General features: G+C 39.0%; 1 long non-coding RNA gene across 1 annotated transcript in view; it reads right to left on the bottom strand.

Moving 5' to 3' along the window:
• Nucleotides 1–3,331: 3,331 nt before the first annotated feature.
• Nucleotides 3,332–22,392, bottom strand: part of LOC133633549 (uncharacterized) — an 83,076-nt gene continuing 64,015 nt past the window's right edge. The window contains exon 3 of the long non-coding RNA XR_009821780.1: nucleotides 3,332–6,204. This is a non-coding gene — a long non-coding RNA (uncharacterized LOC133633549). The remainder of the gene's footprint in view (nucleotides 6,205–22,392) is intronic.

A 22,392-nucleotide genomic window follows, 5' to 3' on the forward strand; every position in this document is an offset into this window, starting at 1 on the left:
TCCTCTGTATTTTTTAAAATGACAATAAGAAGATGATATGACTGACTGCAAATGCACTTTGTTAAGGACATTCGTCATCTCTCAATATACAATATGTGGTTCTCAAAGTTTTTTTCCATCAAGTACCACCTCGGACAACACTTGGCTACCCATGTACCACCATAATTACCATCATTAAAATACAGTAGCGTAGCAGGCCTGAATATTCAATAAAAACAAGGCAAAGGTTTTATTTAACTAGTACATTTGGGCGACTGTAACATTACACACAGTTTGAACAGTAACACGGTTTGAATATTTAATTCAGTGAAATCTTTGGCGTACCACATTAGCGCCGCCCTAGTGGCTCCCGGGACCTCTTTCAGAGATGTGTGAAAATGGAAAAAGATTAAGAAAAATAATAATTTTTTGTTTTGATATATTTTCTGTAGGTGAACAAACATGACACAAACCTTCCTAATTGTTAGAAATCCCACTGTTTATGTTGTACATGCTTCACTGATGAGAGTATTTGGCAAGCACCGTTTTGTCCTACTAATTTCAGCGATCCTTGAACTCATCGTAGTTTGTTTACATGTACAACTTTCTCCGATGCTGCCACAGAAAAACGTGTTTTATGCCACTCCTTCTTTGTCTCATTTTGTCCACCGAATGTGTTATACCAGGGGTGGGCAATTAATTTTCACCGGGGGCCGCATAAGCAACCCGAGCACTGCTGGAGGGCCACACGACAATATTTCAATTACATTTTGCTCAATATTATTTTTGATATACCGTAAGATAAATAATAATGATGATAATAATAATAATAATTAATAATAATAATAATAATTTAATTTAACCTAACTTTATACAAAAGCAGATTGCTTTTGATGGTCACTTTATCCTGCATTATCCAACATTTTTCCCCATCAGATTTGGACAACCATCTGTTGTTAAAAATAGTTTTTAATCATATTTATTTGATATTGTTTTTTATATTGGTTTTATATGTAATTGTTTTTTCTTTTTATTCAGTCATTGGTGGAGCTAAGGATAATATTTGAATATTGTTTGTAATATTATTGTGCAGCACTTTGGAAACATTTTGTTGTTTAAATGTGCTATATAAATAAAGTGGATTGGATTGTCACACCTGCCAGCTTGTCCCAACACGCATTTACCTCTGTGAACAAGTCATTACCTGTGGTTGTCTCTTTAATTGACTGCATCAGAGCTCTCATCCAAAGTTAGCGAAAAACAATCCATGTCTCCGGGCATTATCAGCGCAACAAAGTCCAATAAGCACTCCTTAATAAACTCTCCGTCAGAAAACGCCTTACTTTTTCTGGCGCTTTTGTGAGAAATGACGAAACTTGTCCTGACGGCTGCATCTCTGGGGGTGTGAAATATGGCACAAAGTCCTTGTTGGGTTTGCAGTTTTACCATCAACGCATCAGCCTCCCTTGCTCGCGCTTCATCAGACACATTCCGGTATTTTCCCTCGTGTTTCTTCGTGTAGTGGCGATTAAAATGATATTTAAACACAGCAACCTGTGTACCACACATTAAGCACACGGCTTTATCATTAATTTATGTAAAGAAATACTTGGCAGTCCATCTCTTGTTGGAAACACGCCAATCCTCATCAACTTTTCTTTTTTTAGCGTCTCATCACTTGTCTCTATGCACCTTCACTCACAGGTTCCCCCCGGACATACGGCATAAATAACACATTTCAAAATAAAAGCAGCACAGTTGTATTGCGCGCACGACATAGATGTTTTTTAAACTTTATTTTGTAATTTGTAATTGCGCCGTTCAATTCACTCACAATCGCACACGCGCATACGTCCACACGGAAGTAATACAAATAACGCTTTTCAAAACAAAAGCAGCACCGTTGTATTGCACACTCGACATAGATACTTTTTTAAATTTATTTTGTAATTTATGATTGGCCTCACGCGGGCCGGACAGGGATGTGCAAAGGGCCGGATGCGGCCCGCGGGCCGTACAATGCCCAGGTCTGTGTTATACTGTGCATGAATGCACACAGGTGAGCTTTGTTGATTTTATTGATTTGCTGGAGTGCTTATCAGGCATATTTGGTCAATCCATGACTGCAAGTTAATCGATGCTAACATGCTATTTAGGCTAGCTGTATGTACATATTGTATCATTATGCCTCGCTCGTAGGTATATTTGAGCTCATTTAATTTCCTTTACTTATGTCCTCTGTGTATTTAATGTAATATTTGCATCTCTCATGACACATTATCTGTATGTAATATTGGCTGCATTTCTCATCGTTGTTTGTGTGCCATGTTGTTCCAGACCACAGCAAACATTACCCAACTTGCAAAGATTGTAATAAATCCATTAGATGAAGACAGCCTGCCGTTTCCTTTAACTTGGACACACACATCTATACTTTGGCCATTCTGAGCCAGTAATTTCCAGAATGTATCTCATCCTGTGAGAAGCCTCTATTTTACTAATGATTTCCAATGTTGCAAAAATGTGTAGAATAAAAATTAAAATACAACATTTCTGTCAATGAAGATTTGCGTCAGCCTTTGATAGTAGGCTAATATAGCTAATATAGACACTTACATCATGTGTTACCTTCATTATAACACTAATATAAGGCTTTTCTTTTTTTGCGGCTCCAGACAGATTTTTATTTTTATATTTTTGGTCCTATATGGCTCTTTGAATGTTTTGGGTTGCCGACCCCTGCACTAGATGAAACCCACAACCCCCCAGTTTGAGAACCACTATCCTATAGAATACACTCGTGCTTACTATTAACACGAAGGCAAGTTTTTATTACTTTATTTTTGCTAGCAGATTAACATTACAACTGTTTATCAAGATCCACAATGATCCTTGCTATTTGCATGGATTACATTTCTGGAACCACCAGCGAATGGCCAAAAACACAGTGAATTATCGAAATGGCCATAAATATGTCTATTTTTTACACGGCTCACAATAATTAACGCCAAACACTAGTTATGTGCCCATGAGGCGGTGTCAAGATTAACAACTAACCGTATGCCACTCAGGGCAAATTAGAACATAACAGATTCGATTATGAAAATCTTTAGTTAAGAGGGGCACTCTAGTTAATGTTGTAATTTTCCATGCCAACAAAAAAAGCATGCCTGATAGAAAGCACTCGAGAGTAAGGCTTCATTTAAAAAATGTGATAGCTTGATGCTGTTACGACCCCAAAGCAGAGAAAGAGAAAATGCAAAATATAAAAGAGGTTTAATAACAAAAAGTGCACTCAAAAGGAGTGGAGAAAAACTAACAGTACAACACAAACAGGGAAAAGCCACATAAATAAACACAAATCCAAAAGTATGTGCAAAGCAGCTGCAACTCAGGTACTCACAGATTATACAGATAACGAGAGGTTAGCTAAAAGGGAACTCTGCGGAGTAAAGCTATGTAGGAGAAGGGAACAATAGCTGGAGGGATGCATAGCATGACAATCAACTGGCAACTAAAGCGGCTGACAGCAAGAATTAACGAGGCGTAATTGCAAATGCCTGCAGGTGTGTTTGGTCAGTGGTTCCACCCCGGAATGCCATTTCAGGTGCTGTAAAACAAGCCAGACCTGCTGCTCTAATGTTTACTTACCATTACATTGTCTATTGCCATTGTTGGTAGTTTGTCCATTACCATTGTTGGTATTTTGTCCCTACAAAATTATTGTTAGAGTGTAATAAGTGTTGTTACTTGTGGTAATTCCACCATCATATAACATTTGTATTATAATCCTTGAACAAAGTAACAGTGAAGCTCAATGTATTAATCACTGAATGGAGAACTGGGGATGGGATTAAATACATTATCTTCTTCCCACTCCCTTTTTAGGCAAAACTGGGTTGTCATGCTTACATATTGTACATTCCCTTTTTGCATAATAATAATTAATATTATTATATGTTGTCTACCTCGTCCTTTTTCTGTGTCATTGCCTGAAATAAATGAAAAACGCTGTATTTTTTATTAATCCCTCTTGTTCCCCTTCCCTATTTCTCGGGCTTAGTGTGCATCCGGAAAGTATTAACAACGCTTTAACTTTGGTCCACATTTTGTTATATTAGAGCCTTATTCCAAAATAGAATAAATACATTTTTGTTCTCAAAATTTTACAGACTATACTCAATTTGTTTCCAAATGTACAGGTATATAAAACAATATATACATTTTTTTTAATGACACTTACTTAAATAGTCACATATTTCACTCAATACTTTGTTGATGCATCTTGGCAGAAATTACAAAATTAAAGTATTTTTGAATATGCACGCCTATCTCTGTGCAAATTCTCCCATTCTTCTTTGTCCATTCCTCTTTGCAGCACCTCTCAAGCTCCATCAGGTTGGATGGGAAATGTTGATTTGTATCCAGGATGTCTCTGTACATATGCTGCAATCATCTTAGTCTAGTCAGGGAGGTGACCAAAAACCCGAAGGTCACTCTGTCAAGAGTTACAACATAACCATTTCTTAGTAAAAAGTTTGCCAAAATGCATCAAAGGCTGTGAATACTTATGGACATAGATTTTTTTGTTTTTATTTTAAATACATTTGTAAAAAAATAAACCTTTTCACATTGTCATTATGAAGTACTATCTATAGAATTTTGAGGACACAAATTAATTTATTCTGTAACCGAGGGTTTATAAATATCGCCTGTACTGTATAAAACTACTGTAGTGGATTGTCCGAAGCTTAAGCAGGCAACAAAAGTAGTTTAGTACAACACATTTATTTACCCATTATCAGAAGCGCAGGTTGAATTGCGTTGGCCGTGCAGACAGACCACATGTACTCCGGAGCAAACAAGACACACACAAGCCAAAATCTCTCTTTAGTCCCGGTCTTCTGCCATTTTTTATATGTCTCTTGTGCGTCACTGTTTTTTATCTCGTGCGTCATGATTGTTTTTTTTTGGTTTGTCTGTTCCAAAACAACCTCGTATCTCTTAGTCATATTTGGAAAATCTAAACATTCTGTAGACAGGTTGGCATAACTCCATATTCACCTTTGTCCCACAACTGGTCCATTCAATGGCACAACATAGAAGAGAATTGAAAATGAGCAGACATTCTTAATAGACAAGAAATATAGGTCAAAAGGTCAGAAATTCTACGACATACCCTCCTTCCAGGGTCCTAAGACCCTGGACCAAAACAATTTCTGATGTAGACCATTAACTTAAATCTCTACCACAGATAGAGGCAAAAACCTCAATGTTTTTATACGAGGAAAAAATTCCGTCTATGACCCTCCTTCAGAGCGATCGCTGTTACCAGCCTGCAGTAAAACCATCTCACAGAACACAATTAGTGGCCTACCCTTTGATTTAGTAAAGGAATAACAAATACTTTGATCATGAACATAATTAGATGAATGTATATAGACTTATGACTGTAAGACATTTGCAAAAATATTTTTTCCGGCATTTGCAATGAATGTAGTTACCAATATTGTTAATTACCAATTGATTTTGAACACACAACTGAATTTCGTGTGAGTCCATGTTCGATTAGTGCTCGTATAGATGGCTCGGTGGTGCCTCCGGCTGGTGGCCTGCCAACACCTCGTTGGGCTTTTGGCTGCCTTGGTGAAGAAAGAGATCCACTCAAACAGTCTGTCTCTGTCTCTTCTTGGGGTGTGGTTCAGTCCATTGGGCAGACTGTGCAATGACATGTGCGCGCTGGCCGCTTTGGGGAAAACTCAGGTAGAGTTGGAGCTGTGGGGGCTTTGGGGAAGGCTGGGGCAGAGTATGGGGCGTGGGGCTTTGGTCCAGGCCCTCGGCTTGCTTCCAGGCCTCCTCGCTGCTTCGGCACTCCCGACACTTCTTTCCACAGCTGCTGGTGTCCCGACGGACACATTGGCTGGCAACCTTAGTCGTTCTCGCCATCGCTGGCAAGGTGTTGTCTCTCCTCTCGGTTCCTTCCAGTCAGGTATCGGGTGTTGGTCCTGGATTGGCTTTGACCGTGCCCCTCTCATCGAGTGCAAGGGAATCTGGAGTGGCTGCTTTCATCCTCAAATCTGCACAGAGGAACTGGCACACAAATTCTACATTTTGCAAACTTACCATTTTGGTCCATGGTCTTTCCGCCTTCCTAGGAAGCTGCTGGTCCTGGGACTGAGGATGATAGCCTGCTTCCTTAAAATGGGTGCCGTTGTTTGACCTACTCTTTTTGGGGAAACCATGTCGGGATATTAGATAATTCACAAAACATTTAATTACTGAATTGGCACCCTCCTTTGAGGTTGGGGTTGCTTCCGCCAACCACTGCAATTGTCAATCTAAATCATTACGTTCCTTTATCCTTGTACCGGATTTATCATATCGATTAAATAAAACCTCAACACGCTCAAACTTGACCCAATCCAAACTCACCTCCCCCCTCTGTCCCTGAAACAGGGACAGTGTTAGTCGTAGTAATAGTAATAGTAATAGTAGTAGTAGTATTAGTAGTTTCAGAAACATCCAAGAAAAAGAAAAGGCAGCTGATAGTCAAGTGCAGCAAGAACAGAGGCGGAGGACAGGTCATGTTTGAGGTCACTGTTCGCTTTTGCAATAGTACTTTGATATTTTACAACACCTAGTGAATTATTGTGGCCTCAATAATTCACTAAATAGTTGTATTTAATTTAGTCTATCTATGATGGGACAATGCACAGAAACATTAAGTTCAGAAACAGATATGTTCTGTACCAGATTATATCTAAATAGCTACTTTCCATCTGTAGTCCCTGGCTAATTAAAGGGATCCAAAAATCAAGCAATACAATTATGACACTAATTAATCATAATAAATATATACATTCATAATAATCAATAATTAATCAAAAAATAATCATACTGTAGCATGTAATCAAATCTAGGAAAGTCATAAAATGCCCCTTCATGGACACATTCTTAATATACAATACAACCACACCTTATTTACATCATCACACAAAGACAATACATGCTCTTGTTCACATCTGTCATCATTCGTAACAACAACCAAGCTTTTAACAGCCATACCTCACAATTTACAACAAAAATGCTCTCATGGATAAATATAATACTCATTAAATTGATGTGTCTACATAATGCCCCTCTTAGTGACCGTGTGAGCAGCCTTGATTGCTCCAAAGCCACTTTTTAACTTCAAATTTTCTATTCCTTTGGATATAACGGGGAGAAGGCTAATTGGTCTGTACTTGTTGATATCTTGTTTATTTCCTGCTTTATGGATTTAATTATAGTAGCAGTTTCTCCATGTGGTAGGGAAAGTGTTTTCCGTTATTGATTTATTCATCAATTGTTGTTATACGAGCAATAATACAATCCTTATACGTTTTTAGGAAGATAGTGTCCAACCAGTATATATATCTTTAGATCGTGAGTCTGATAATGCAGCGAAGATTTTGTTTAACTTTGTTTCATTTGTTAATTCTAAAATTAGTCCATCCCCAATAAATGACAATTATTTGCACTGATTTAGAGGGACTTTTTATTCAGGGTTTGTACAGACTGGAGGAAATGTTCATTAAAATTATTACTTATGTCCAGACTGTCTGCGATAGTAGCGCCGTTGCTATTTAACAGAGGTGTGGACTCGAGTCACATGACTTGGACTCGAGTCAGACTCGAGTCATGAATTTGATGACTTTAGACTCGACTTGACAAAATGTAAAGAGACTTGCAACTCGACTTAGACTTTAACATCAATGACTTGTGACTTCACTTGGACTTGAGCCTTTTGACTTGACATGACTTGCTACTTACCCCAAAACCTAAAGTTTAAAAAGTTATTTGGGAGCGCTCCGTAGCTTTCATTTTGTACATGTCTGTCTATCAGTCTGTGTGCTGCGTGTCAGCGTGTGTGCTCTCAGTACAACAGCCAATCAAATTAGATCTACATTGTTTTCATCACACAGCATTCAGCCAATCAAATTGCAGGACAACCAATGAACAAGAGTTGTCAAACAACGCGCCAGTGAGAAAGATTTATACCAAAGTTGGTTTCGTTCGGGTATAAAAACTACGACTTGGTCAACAAAAAACTAATTGCCGTATGCAAATCACGCAGTTCGAATATTACAGACGGAGACGCAACAACTTCCAACTTCGTTCGACATTTGAAGTTGCACAAAGAAGGGTAAGTTTTGAATGTACGATAACGTTTATTGGCTAAGTAACATGACTTTTATTTGCTGTGTAGTTAAATCAGTGAGGCTGTAAACTCACTGCTAACGTCATAACCATAGACATCTTATAAGTAGACGCAGCATCGAGCGCTACTGCTTACTGGCGCAGACGAGACGCAGGGCCGCCATCTTGGAGTGGTGATCCGCTCCACTCAGTGCAATTCATTTGGCAGGAGCAATGAACTGTCAGCGCATTTAATTCATTTTACCTCACTGAATACCACTCATTTTCACGCGCTTTTTTGTCATACGTGTAGCTATGATAACGGACACATGTTTTATTATTCATAGTTTGCTTAACAGTAATATAATATTCTTATATGCTATAAGTGACCAGACGTCCGAGATCAAAACTGGGAATATAAGCCCAGAGAAGGGGGAAAAAATCGGTCAGCTATTTTTAAGTTGAAGAAACAATATAATTACGTTATATATACATGCGTATATCCTACATAAACAATGTATGAATACATTAGATATTTATATATCTTATAGACCGTATCTCTGTTGCTGCAGCAGCAGAGAGTTTATTCTGTCTTGACACTTTGTATTGATATTTTGTATTACATTCTTCCCTTAAATGATCATGTTTACAGTGATTGTTATATATGTATTTTTTATGTATGTCGCTTTGGATAAAAGCGTCTGCCAAATATTTAAACATATATAAACACCTGAAAGTCTTTATATCAGCTAAAACCACCAATCTGTTTCACTGGATTCAGAATAAAACCAAATGCTGTCTTACCCAACAATGTTAGTATTTGAATATTGTTACTTGAAGACTTATTCCTGGTTACAATTATACTGTTAAGAAAGTATTGTCTTATATTTTGCCTAAAATGAGAATGCATCATAATCAGTGGCGGCTGGTGAATTTTGTTTTAGGTGGGGCTGAAAGTTTGTAAACCAAACCCCTGTAGGGGCGTCATCCTCCCCCAGAAGATTTATTTGTGATTTTCACATACAAATATTGAAGATCTTTGCTCCTTCTCAACTCTGTGGTAATGTTATTTTCATAAAATACAACCAATAGTACATTAATGTTAAATCTTACTTGTGAAAAGTAATCCCCCGATTCCTATTTTCAACAGTCCGCTCATTTGAGCAGGAAAACGCTGAACACCAGCCCGGCATCTTTGTTTTCTACCTGTCAACTGTCAGTTTAGGCTGCTCGCCGGCTCCTCATCACCACTTCAAGATGCAATGTGCTCGCGTCACAGCAACCAATACTGCGTCTACTTATAAGATGTCTATGGTTATAACATCATTTCAAACACAGCTATATGTTGCGTCCACTGCAGTTTGCTACCTTATTCATACTTTTTGTCAAGTGATTTTTTTAAGCAGGGTTGCATGAGGTACCTACATATAACGTTACGTTAGTCAATGTATTACACACAGTAACATAACGTTAGACGGCGGTCAGCAGCACCGCGTATTTTAGCCACCTACAAAAAGACAAACATAGTCAAATAAAGGTCAGTTAAAATGTATAGTATATTAAGAATATGTGTACATATTGCATAGGGCCCTGACATCTAAAAAGTACAACTCTGTTCATTGTTATGTTCATGTATTTGTTATGTTTTTCATGTGTACGCACACATAAACACACATACAGTATGAGATGAGATCAATGAGATAAGGTAAGAACAGAATAGAAACTGCTGTGGAAGTAGTTACAATGCAATATGCCATGGAAATACAATGTTAACACTTTTGTACAAATAAGTACAGTTGCACTTGTTTTTGCAAATGTGTTTATTCTGTAAAGGAATGAGTTAAATGTTTAAAATTGTTTAAACTATTAAAATGACTGGTTAATAGTGCTATAATGAATTGCAATGTCAGTACTATTTTTGTTCCTGCTATTTCAAATGCACTTGTTTTAATAAATAAATACAGCGGTTTAAAAGCATACACAATCTGTGTAAAAATATTAGTCTGTGGTCAAAAGGACTTGAAAGGACTCGAAACTCAAAATGCAGGACTTGTGACTTGACTTGAGACTTTCCAGTCTTGACTTTGGACTTGACTCGGGACTTGCCTGTCTTGACTCGGGACTTGACTTGAGACTTGAGGGCAAAGACTTGAGACTTACTTGTGACTTGCAAAGCAATGACTTGGTCCCACCTCTGCTATTTAATGTTATAGTGTTGTTTCTTGTTTGCTCTCTTTCTGTAAGTTTGTATCTGGTTTTCCATAACTTTCTAATGTTCCCTTTTGCAGCTTTGATTAATTCTAAGTGAAAGTCAGCCTTAGACTTCCGCATAAACATTGTAACTTTGTTCCTCCAAACTTTTAAAATCATACGATCTGTATTTAGACCTGTTTTAAATGCTCTTTTGAGAGCTGAGTCCCGATGTCTTTATTAGAATCCAAATTGTTTTATTAATCCAAGGTATTTTTATTTTAGCACTCTTCTTTCTGGTTTTGTATTAGTGTATTTACAGATGATCTCTTTGATTTTTGTCATCCAATTGTAATTCTAGTAGGGCTGCTTATCCTTTGTATCATTGTAGAAGCCGTTTATAATATCCTTAAATTTATTTCTACGCGTCTTATTTAACCAGTCCAGATTAACGTCCCCCATGACGTTACTTCTTTCATACTATGCTGTTTGAGGATGTCTAAAAATGAATCAAGAAAAATGTCTTTAGCTGTGGTCGGTCGGTATACTACAATTACCTTGAAATACATTTCTAAGGAAAATTAAATTAAATTACATTTTAACATACTCAAATTGATCTTCTTTTAATGTTTTCCCTTTCATAAATCATAATTCCTCCCCCCTTCGTCACTCGATCTGTCTTTTCTGTAATCTTGTCCCCCGGGACATTAATTAGAACAAAAGGTGTTGTGGGTTTTAACCATGTCTCTGATAGACAAGGTAATCCGGATTAGAGTCTGACAGTAACTGCTGTATCTGTTCAGTCTGTTTCCTGTGGTAGAAAGTTTAATAATGCGGACACGTTTGTTACTGAATACTTTCTACAGACTTCTGTCTCTCTGCGACTTTGTGTATGTTATTAGCAACTATAAATATTTGATATGCTTAAATGTGTTATTTTAGCTCAGCTGTTGTGAGGCTGCTAGCTCCTTGTAGCCTACAGCAGGAATGTCCAAATTGTAGCCAATAGCTATGTTTTTAACAGACAACCAAAATAATTAAAAATGTGGTATTTGCGTATCGGTCCAATCAGCGGCAGCTACGCCCTGTTTTATCATTTGACCTAAATTTTTGGTTTCGTAGGCAGGACAGAGAGCAAAGGAACAATGTGGGTCATTAGTTGTCCATCTTATACCATGCTAATTGTTGTAAGGATAGTTCACATGAGCGGCCATACCTTGAGTCCCACCATATATAAGAGTCAAAAGGCTCTTATTATGAGTCGTCTAATTGGTGATCATACACTTTGGTGGTTTGGGTGGCAGGGCACACGGACGCACCTCAGTCAGCCAGTGCTAGGACAGTTGGAGCAGTCCCCGTCCTCCATTTGTTCCTGGGAGGCGTCCCCAGTAGTTGTCAGCTGATGTCGTGCTGTCAGGCAACATCAGGAAGTTCCTTCTGTGCGGTATTGAATTGTCAGGGCACAGTTCGTAAGCAGGTCATTACAAGGTGTGTGCAGGTTGACCACAAAGGAATGCTTCAAAGATTGTGTTGAACATTGTCCGTTGACACTTATGTCCAGCAGGGGTCTGTTTGTATCCTGCTGTTCGTCCTGCTGTGGGCGTCCTCTGTCACACTTGTATTTTTTGTGAGCATGTTCTGGCTACAACTTTGGAGCTTGTCTTGTTCAGAGAAGTTGACAGTCCCCCGGCTGCTTAACAGCCTCCACCCTAGCTTGACCTAGGACAACCGTGACTACCACCCAAGTCCGTCTGTATGGTTTTATGTTTTGTTGAGGTTTTTTCCCTCCAGAATTTGGAACTCAAATCATGTACACCCATCGTTTTCATATCCTCTCGGTTAGTTCAATTTTGCATATCACGTTTTAAAATCAGTCTTAACTATCCCATTAAATGTTAATCAATAACCCTAATTCAAAGATTATCCGTACTACTTCATGTGTATTTAAGTACCCTTTTAATTCACTTAAAGATTATCTATAAGTTAATTTAAACTATCATTTGTCTATCAGTAGGTTCGAGCAAGCTGTCATGCTTGCACTCTGACCTCCCGCTGTGCGTGATATTCTCCAAAACAAAAGATTGTTTTTATTCACGTTTTTCCTTATCTTTCAGCTAAATCTTTTAATCTTTTAACTTTTAACGTCCGCACTGTTTTTATTTTTGTTGTCTGCATTTTAATTTTGCTTTTATTTTCTTTCATTTCACTTTGTTGTCTGTGAAGCACTTTGAGTCTGCCCTTTGCATGAAAAACGCCACACAAACAAAGCTTCCCCGCCTTGCCTTGCCTGTCTCCGACTGGTTATCCAACCTAGTCACAACAAACACACAAGGCCATGCCCTAAGCGCCAGGCCTAATCACACTTCTCCTCTTTTTAAGACTTTACATATCGGCTCTTATTCTAATTATTAATGTAGGCTGTTATTTGTAATTATTATTCAACACTATTCACAGCAAACAGTTGTAAAGTTATAGTTATTCGCATTATACTCTCAAAATCTATAGCTAACTGAAAGCTGTTGAGATTTGGTTTGCCTCCTTCATCTCAGTGGCCTAGTGGTTAGAGTGTCCGCCCTGAGATCGGTGGGTCGCAAGTTCAAAACCCCGGCCGAGTCATACCAAAGACTACAAAAAATTTGGGAGCCATTACCTCCCTGCTTGGCACTCAGCATCAAGGGTTGGAATTGGGGGCCAAATCACCAAAAATGATTCCCGGGCGCGGCACCGCTGCTGCCCACTGCTCCCCCCACCTCCCAGGGGGTGATCAAGGGGATGGGTCAAATGCAGAGGACAAATTTCACCACACCTAGTGTGTGTGTGCCAATCATTGGTACTTTAACTTTAACTCTAACTTTATTCTGTCATGCCATTATCCTCTTCTAGCTCAACATCCAGAAGTATGGTGTACTGCAATGTCTAAATAAAAATAAATTACTCCAAATTAAAAATGTCAGACTACACTTTAAAGTTACCCGACTTAAACTTACTTTTATTAAATTAATTTCCAAACTAACCACCACCACAGCAGACATCTTCCTCAATCCTATCCCAATTCTCCCATAAATTAGAAAGGTGTTTCACAATAGCGGTTAAGTAGTTGTTTTGAGTAATAGATCTCAATATGGGGAAATTAATAAGACTAAATTTGCCCTAGTGTGTGAATGTTGTCTGTCTATCTATCTGTGTTGGCCCTGTGATGAGGTGACGACCTGTCCAGGTTGCAAAGTCAAATTGTGAAACAAAAATTAAAGTTGAATCAAGTGGAAATTGACAGAGTATATGAACTACATTCTTGAGAATAGTAATTGATCATTAATATGTTGGAAGCCGCATACTGAACATATTAAAGAAAAATATCCAAATCCATTGCCATTCAGTATAAAGTAAAACACATGCCGAATAAGCAATGTCTGCACATGTTATATTATTCTTTTTTTTTTTTCTTTTTTTTTTTCCATATGTAACATTGTTTTGAAGTTTGGGGAAATGTTTATAGAAGAAATATAGACCCAATACTTAAACTTAAAAGGCTCTTTTCAATAATACACAAAGCATTATTATTATGATCATACCAATCCATTTTTATAAGTCATAATGTGTTAAATGTTCAGATAATCTATTTTTAAAACAATGGCAATTATGTTTCGAGTAAAGAACAACAGCCTTCCAGTTTGTATTCTTAGCTTATTTACATTATGAGGAGAAAACTATCATTTACGGGGGATATTGATTTTTGAAATAGGTCAAGTAAAATAAAATAAAAATACAAATGTATTTCAGTTTTAGGAGTTAAATGGTGGACCATCCTCAGTGATGAGCTTAACACATGTAGTTTTTTGTTATGGTTTAAGAGACCCTTGAAAAGTAAAGTTTTTTGAACATTATAAAATATAGTAACAAATACTTTCATCTTTTAACGTTGATGTTCCAGGTAATTTAATGTCCAGTGAATGTATAGGATAGGTCAATATAAGCTTTGGCTTCCGCCTATTGCTTTTTGGGTCATTCTTTTTCTTTTCTTTTCTTTCTGTGTGTAAATGTGTATGATTGTTAATCTGTCTAATCTGTACTGTTAAACTGCTCACACAAATTGGTTGATGGTTGATTATATGACCAAAATAAACCTATTTCATCTATTCATTCATTATCTATCGCACTCATAGTTTTATTCCATTTTGCATGTAATTATTCCTATTGATTTCTTCCCATTTCACTCAAACAACTAAACAAACAAACAATTAAACAAACTTGCAGCTAACCACAATCAACAGCATACCATTTACGAATACCTTCATTTGTCACTTTCTCATCTTTTCTTCACTTTCGTTTTCCTTTACAAACAACATCCTGTATCCATCTCTTCCTTACACTTCACACAATGTTTCTATTTTCTGTTCTCCTAGAAACCATTCACATAACGTAAGGTTATAAACATCCTTTTCCCATATTTTCTCAAACCATCCTCTTCACCCTCAATCTTCCTTCACCTGCTCTCTCTTCCTCTCTCTCTCACTCTCTCTCCTTCTCTCACAATACAAACACAATAATCCAAAATAATCAGTCTTATAAAATTATTTTAGCTTTAGATATGATTTAGGGCAGTGGTTTTCAACCTTTTTTCCCAGTAAAATAAAGAAATAAAATACAGCATAATGTCATCAATTTCTGATTTATTAAATTGTATAACAGTGCACCATATTGCTCATTTGTTGTGGTCTTACTTGACTTATTTGGACAACAAAAAAATATAAGAATAACTAAAACGTTTTAAAAATTAAACAAGTGATTAAATTATAATAAAGATTTCTATACATATAATCAATCATCAACCTTCTTTGGATATTGTAATAGAGATCCATCTGGGCTCGTGAACTTAATTCTAAATATTTATTTTGTTGAAGTATTATTCTTCTATAATTTATAAAGGATTTTGAATTGTCGCTATTTTTAGAATATTTAAAATCTCAGGTACCCCCCCTTTTTGTCTGGGCGGAAAACACCATACCCTCCTTTGAGAACTACTGATTTAGACTATAAAAAATCCTTTGTCCCACACATCATTAGACTGTACAACTCCTCTTTGGGGGGGCTAGGATAACAGGGAATGCAAAACAATAACAGTGCAATAATTGTTTATATCATGGTCGTTAATGCCTAGTTTCTTTTATTTTACTGTTCTATTTTTATTCTCATTGTGATATTTTTCTATTGTGTTTCCATTTATACCCTTATTAGTTACTGTTTACTTTTTACTTCTTCTTCTTGAGGGAACTCTCCTGAAGGAATCAATAACGTGTTATCTGTCTATCTATCTATCTATTGTCAACCCGAGCACAATTCATGACGTCATGCTCATCTTGCAGACAGTTATTTCCATTTAGTTTTATTCTTTACATGTAATTATACATGCACCTTCATTTATCACTTTGAAATTTTGCCCTCCTTTGTTATTAATTTCAATTTTTGTTTTGCTGTTAGCTTTCGTTCTCATTCATTGTCTGTCTTCTGATTGGAATTTGTTTAACGCTTCTCTACGTTTTGTTTTGACTATGGCGCTGAGTGTTGGCGACTCTTATCTGTACTTCTTCAGACTCTATGTTTCACAGTTTGCACAGATGCCCTTAGATGTTTTACAATATAAATGTAACTTTTATTTTATTGTGTGTTTATTCCTAAAAAAAATTAAAATGTCAATGTATAATCAATTTATCTTTATCAAATTTAAATTCAATATTATTAATGTATTTGTTGTATAACTATTAATTCAAAGTTACAATGTGTCCTACTCTATGATGTGCGTGTGTGTGTGTGTGTTTGTCTCAATTTTCACACAGGAACTGGATGGATCAGATAAGCAGCAAGGCTGTTCAATACAGTATATTACACACATAATTAATGACTAATGAATTTAACAATGCTTAAATGTCCCAGTCCAAATGTATGTATTGATATTTAAATGTTTATTTATTCATATACAGTATATTTTATTTTTCCTATTATCAAAAACAACCTGTCAGCCTTCTCTTCAGATTGAGTACAGCTGTCCACTATATATATATATATATATATATATATATATATATATATATATATATATATATATATATATATATATATATATATATATATATACATATATATATATATATATATATATATATATATATATATATATATATATATATATATATATATATATATATATATATATATATATATTTTTTTTTTTTTTTTTTAAACTAGCTCAATGCTAATCTAATCCAATGCTACCCTAGCTCAATGCTATGCTAACAGTGTCACACCTCTTCGGCCCACTTCTCACGTGCAGCTATCTCTCACACGGCCTCGTCACACGCACACATCCCTTATCTTAAAATGTCTTCCAGCAGGGCCTCCTTTTTTTATTTTCTTACTGAGTCGCACGCACACACCTCCTTCCCCAAAAAGCGAGAGCCTTCTTGCAACCTATAGTGTTACACAGTTACAATCACCAGCACAGTTAAAAATAAATGCAACAGTCAACTATTTTTCTCCTCCAGAAGCACAGCTTTATCATATCAGAACCTTAATAATAAGAAACAAAGTTTATCATTCACTCTTAGATGGACAAATAGCCAAGGGGGGGAGGGAATTCTGGACTTCCCTGCTTAGGCTGCTGCCCCCGCGATCCAACCTCCGAGAGCGGAATAAGATAATTAAATGGATAGATCATTCACTCATATGTTTTCTGTACATAAACTTTGTCTACTTTCTCACAAGCACACACATTTTAGACAATTTCCCAACTTTTACAGATAGCGGGGCTGTGAGAAAAAGCGTGAAGGCATCTTCACCAGAGGGGGGAGGTGAGTTTGCGTGAGGGAGGGGGAATACCGAGAGGTATAATGTTTGCCTTTCAGAAGAGGGGAATAGACAATTAGAGGGGAATTAAAACAGATAAGAAAACAGGTGCTACACAAAAGTTATTAAATTACGCATATATCTAAATGTACCAACATAAACTGACTCACTCAATACACACGCATTTCAGCATTCATCATTATACACACACATTTATAAATTACAATACCACCCCATGTCCGAACAAATATAAACAACTAATGCACGCGTGCTTTTGTGGAATCGGCCGTCTCATATCACAAAAACCAGGTTCCATCATTGCTCATACAACGGCGATTAACCCGTTTCATTGGAGCAGCACCTGCGTTATCCTTCCTGACCAACACGGATAACCGGTCTAACGCCCAGTAGGATCACTAGGAATCACCCAACAATCCTACAGTACATCGTGTCTGGTCAGTCCATATAGTTTCACCAAGGCTTTACCATATGGAGCCCTTAACTCTATCCATCTATACTGCAGCAAATTTCCAAATTCGTGACAACTTGGCTCAGTTGATCTCCTTTACCGGAGTCACTGAACGATCACCTTATATCAGGCTTTTTACCCGGCTGCAGTTTCCACATAGACAGATACGTAGGACCTTCATAGACATCATAAATTTGTGTGGGCCAAATGTCACACGAGCTAGCAAACCTTGCCTTAAATTTCGCTGTGTCCAACTCCGGCTAACCTAATGTACTTGCAGAAAAAAGCATCCTCTGCCAACAACGACAGAGTATGAAGAGGTTAAAAGAAATGTTTCGTCTCACATAGTCTATGCTTTCAAAACACTCCAAACCACCAAAATTCTATTAACAATCCCCTTATAGCTAAAAACAAGAAATCACAAGTTTTCAACAAACACACAGACAAATGATCACATATAAAACAACTCAATCCAACCATAATTTACCCCATTCCAAGTTGTTTTTGGAGAACCTGACTAAACCTATCTTTTATCAAAAACAGATTCAGCAATTAGTCTTATCGATCCGGCTCTCTCCAGGCAGAAAATGTTTACACTTTAAAGCAAACTTCTTACCTTGTGATGCGCGCGTGCAACACACTGTCTGCCTGACAGAGAGAGCGGGAGCGGCTGTCGACCTGTAGCTTCTGGGCCATCCTGCTCGTGACGCCAATTTGTGTAGTGGATTGTCCGAAGCTTAAGCAGGCAACAAAAGTAGTTCAGTACAACAAATTTATTTACCCATTATCAGAAGCGCAGGTTGAATTGAGTTGGCCGTGCAGACAGACCACATGTACTCCGGAGCAAACAAGACACACACAAGCCAAAATCTCTCTTTAGTCCCGGTCTTCTGCCATTTTTTATATGTCTCTTGTGCGTCACTGTTTTTTATCTCGTGCGTCATGATTGTTTTGTTTTGGTTTGTCTGTTCCAAAACAACCTCGTATCTCTTAGTCATATTTGGAAAATCTAAACATTCTGTAGACAGGTTGGCATAACTCCATATTCACCTTTGTCCCACAACTGGTCCATTCAATGGCACAAAATAGAAGATAATTTAAAATGAGCAGACATTCTTAATAGACAAGAAATATAGGTCAAAAGGTCAGAAATTCTACGACACTACAAAATAACAAACACGGAGGCTCCAGTTCACACGAGGACCACTGTATTTACCTTCTTTCAAAACCTCCGCTTCACACATCATGACATCACTTCCGCTCTAGGCGCCTTCAAAATAAGAGCTCAAAGCATATACTGTAAAACAGCTTATAACAGGAACTTAACATCATAAAGAGGCATGCCCATAAAAATAGGTTACATACCTCCCCTCCTACAAAAAGAAACGTCCTTGTTTCAACACCATAACAGAATAACTGCAAAAACAACACAGGCAGTCAAAACACAGGAGTTAACCCACACACACAAAAAAATATATATGCATGTTCCCCCTCACACCACTGCACAGTCACGCATGCCACACTATTCCCACGTACACCAGAAAATTCTGATACACCATAGCATCCAGACCTACTATACACATATGAAACATGTGCCATCACAGTAAGAACATATTAAGTGATCTTGACAACCTCCAACCGAAAGCCCAACTTTTGTTTAATTTTCTTTCTATTTCTAAACAGCTAACCAAAAGTGACACAGTCCTTGAAACGAACTGGTTGTCTCACATTCCTCCCAGAAGGAGAAACAGTCTGCCGTGGCTCTCCGATGCCTGAAATCTGAACAGTCCCTGTGTCACCAGAGGTCAGCGGCTCGTCAGCCCCAGCACCCCCCTCTGGCGACCCCTCGTCCAACAATGAGGGAGCCTGACTAGGAGAAGTAGGCATGCCATTTGAAAAACCAGCAGCCATCGGTAGTGTGTACGGTTTCAATCTATCATAATGGACGACCTGCCCCCGTCCATCAAACTCCAAAGGGTTGCCAATATGATAGGTGAGTCCAGGTTCCCCTTGAGAGTCCAACACAGACAGGACCCTGTAGGGCCCCCTCTAGTGGGGAGCAAGTTTCATCCTGTCCTCTGCCGGATTACGTAGCCATACCAGATCCCCTACTGCATACGGCCGGTGACGCACAGCTCCATCATAGTACAGCTTTTGCTTCTCGTGAGCGTTGGCGCCACCTTGCCTGGCACCAGCGAAAGCAGTCTCCAGCCTCTCTGCTAAAGAGGCCACAAAATCAGCATGAGAAAAAGGCAAGTCAGAGCGCACCAAATGAGACGGCACCAACACATCCACTGGAACACGAGCCTCCCGTCCGTGAAGTAGATAGTACGGACTGTAGTTGGTGCAGGCATGCACAGATGTGTTATAGGCGAAAGCCACCTGTTTCAGATAATCATCCCACTCACCACTGCAGGCAAGCAGCGATTTGGCAAGTTGGTCGATCAGAGTGCGGTTAAAGCGTTCAACCATTCTGTCCGATTTGGGATTATAAGGTGTAGTGCGTGTCTTTTTAATTCCCAGGAGCTGACACATTCTTTGAACAATCTCAGCTTCAAACTGCCGCCCCTGATCACTATGAATCACTTCAGGAACACCATGCACCATCACATAGTCATCGAACAAACACTGCTACCGACTGTGCTGTTTGGTTAGAGAGAGCATACAAATTCACAAATTTGGTAAAGTAGTCTTCCACTACTAACACGTATCTATTTCCTTTAGAAGTCACTGGCAGTTCAAGAATGTCCGTTGCCACTCTCTGGAGTGGCCGAGTTACATGGACGCCCCCCATTGGTGCCCGATGCTTAGGCACCGGGGCCTTGCGGATTTGACATGGGATGCACTGTTCACACCACCGCTGAATATCTTTGAACATGAACGGCCAGTAGCAAGTTTCCCTTGCACATTCCCACACTCGTTCCACGGAAAAATGTGCCGATGTAGAGCCCCCATGTAGATGCTGCAACACATCAGAGATAAGTGAGGAGGGCATAACAACCTGACACAGAGCATCTCCGGTGAGGGGAGAGTTCACCGTCCTGCAAAGTAGTCCATTAACAACAGCGAGGCGGGGATATTCAGTCCATAATTTTCGAAGCCACCTAGAGCTACCTCTCATCTGCCCCTTAGATGGCCGAGAGCCACTTCTCTCCATCCAGTCCAACACCCGATTAATATCTGGGTCGGCCCGTTGTAGCCCCCTCATTTCCGTTCCGTCATGTGACAGTGCATGTTTGAATGACAAGTCCTGCGCCCCACTGTTCTTTTCCACACGCCGCTCCCCTGTATGGAGGTCAGAGGTCGGTGGGTTTCCCGTGGGTGTTTATAGCAGTTGAGTGACTGGTTGGGGAACACTGGGCTCTATATCTGAGCCTATAACATTCACTTGTGTGGTTGTCTCACCTGTGTTTACCAGACTAGGCTCAGGGTCTTGAGGACGCCGTGAAAGTGCATCAGCGTTAGTATGCCGTTTGCCGTCCTTGTGCTGCATACTCCAGTTATAAGGGTCCAGTTCCAGTATCCATCTTGCTCGGCGTCCCGTGGGATCCTTGTCAATGGACATGCCACGCAGGCCCAGCAGAGGCTTGTGATCAGTTATGATGGTAAAGGCAGCTGATCCTATGTAATGTCTGAATTGCCGTGTAGCCCACACTATGGCCCACAGCTCTCTGTCAAATGTAGACCAGCGCTTTTCTGGGGAACTGAGTGCTTGGCTAGTGTATGACACCACACGCTCCAGTCCGTCCTGGTCCTGAGCCAACACCGCCCCCACTGCTTCCAAAGAGGCATCTGTGTACACTTTAAAAGGGATGTTAAAATCAGGCATGGTGACAACTGGAGCAGATGAAAGCACCCCCTTCAGGTACTCAAAGGCTGTGTCACACTCACTTGTCCATTTAAAAGGTGTGTCTTTGCAGGTGAGGCGGTGCAGAGGGGCTGCACATTGGGCAACGTTTTTAACAAAGCGTCTGTAGTAAGAGCAAAGGCCCACAAAGGCTCTCACTTCGGTTTGGTTCTGTGGTGTGGGCCAGGTTCTGACTTTGTCTGTGTTTCGAGGGTCGGGCTGTAAGCCGTGGCGAGAAACAACATGTCCCAGGAACACTACATGATCTCGAGCCAGATGACATTTCTTATGATTCAGCCTGAGGCCAGCTGCATGGATCCTGGAGAAAACTTCACGCAAACTGGTGAGATGGGCCTCAAAGGTGGGGCTATATATTAACACGTCGTCAAGGTACACCATACACACTTGCCATGGGAGCCCTCTGAGCACCAGCTCCATCATGCGCTGAAATGTTGCAGGTGAGTTAGTAAGGCCCATCGGCATGGACCGCCACTGTTAGAGGCCCCGGAACAGGAACTTAACATCATAAAGAGGCATGCCCATACAAATAGGTTACAATTCTATTTCGGAATAAGGCTGAGCATTAAAAATGTGGAAAAGGTGAATATTTTCCAGATGCACTGTACCTGGCTGGCCATGCATAACCTGCATATTGACTGAAAAAAGGTAGTGTTTTTTGTCACTCTCACTGCCTCTGGTCTGCAAGTTCACATGTGCCGGTCCTCTCTGAATGCGTATATGAAGAGGTTGATTTAAGTAATATGCCAACTTTTTCAGATGTGATCACGCTCTTGACCTTCCCCGGCATCCTTCTGGGTGCTACTTTACCGTTGTATTGCTCAAGGGTTTATCACTCTGGCCGAGAAATAATATAGAAGCATGTCATTAC

This window comes from Entelurus aequoreus, linkage group LG18 (assembly GCF_033978785.1).
Source record: "Entelurus aequoreus isolate RoL-2023_Sb linkage group LG18, RoL_Eaeq_v1.1, whole genome shotgun sequence".
NCBI classification, from domain to species: Eukaryota; Metazoa; Chordata; class Actinopteri; order Syngnathiformes; family Syngnathidae; genus Entelurus; species Entelurus aequoreus.